We start from the raw sequence: 928 nt of genomic DNA on the forward strand, positions 1-928 counted from the left end.
CCCCCCCCCCCCCCCCCCCCAAAAAAAAAGAAAAAAAAGACTTAGCAATGCAGCTTGCATCCTCGTACACATTATTAGGTTTTCCTTGAATAATAATTCCGACATATACGGACACGTAACGACTTAAAAAAATATCATTGTATGCCGGGCCAGTTGTCGCAACGCCGTGTGTTGCTTCCCCCTTCCGGCGCTATTAAAATGGAATTCACTTTGGTTTTCGCCTTTCTGCTCTGCTCTGCAGATATTTCCACAACGTAAACAACAACAACAAAAACGTCCAATCTTTCAAGGTTACCCACCAAACTGACGGTCGGAATTTATGATTCCGGCCACGTGTACCCCTCCCAGGCCACGTGTATCGCCACGCCGCCATCTTTGATTTGATTAACAATTTTCTGTCAATAATTAAGGTTTGGTTCCTTATCCATGCATCACTATTATAAAATCCCATCACCCGCTGCATATATGTTACATGCACTACAGTGAAGTACGCAATCAAATTTCATGTAATCTTGCGGCGTTTGGTCGTCGGAGTTTCAATTCGCCGGAGATTGAAAGGTTATTTTGCTAAGCAATAATAATAATAATGGCGGTAAGATACAGTTGGGTAGAGGAGGTGGCGCCGGCGCCGGTGGTTTTCCCGAGAAAGCCGTCACGTTCTCATTGTCCTAAGCTGGAGACCATCAAGGAGGAAGATAATAATGGAGCCCACCTGCAAGATAAGCTGCGCTGTACCAGCATCCTTCCTCTCATCATCGTCATAATCTCTGTTTCATTAGCCATGATATATATACGGACTGGATTCGACAAGATCGAGGTTAATTTATGACTTATTGTAATAAGTATATGTGCTTAATTCCTACTTTGTTAGTATAGTGTTAGACCAGTAACGCTATCTTTTAGCTTTCTTTGTTTGAGCCCGTGAGTT

The sequence above is a fragment of the Ipomoea triloba genome, chromosome 14 (assembly GCF_003576645.1).
Source record: "Ipomoea triloba cultivar NCNSP0323 chromosome 14, ASM357664v1".
Lineage (NCBI taxonomy): Eukaryota > Viridiplantae > Streptophyta > Magnoliopsida > Solanales > Convolvulaceae > Ipomoea > Ipomoea triloba.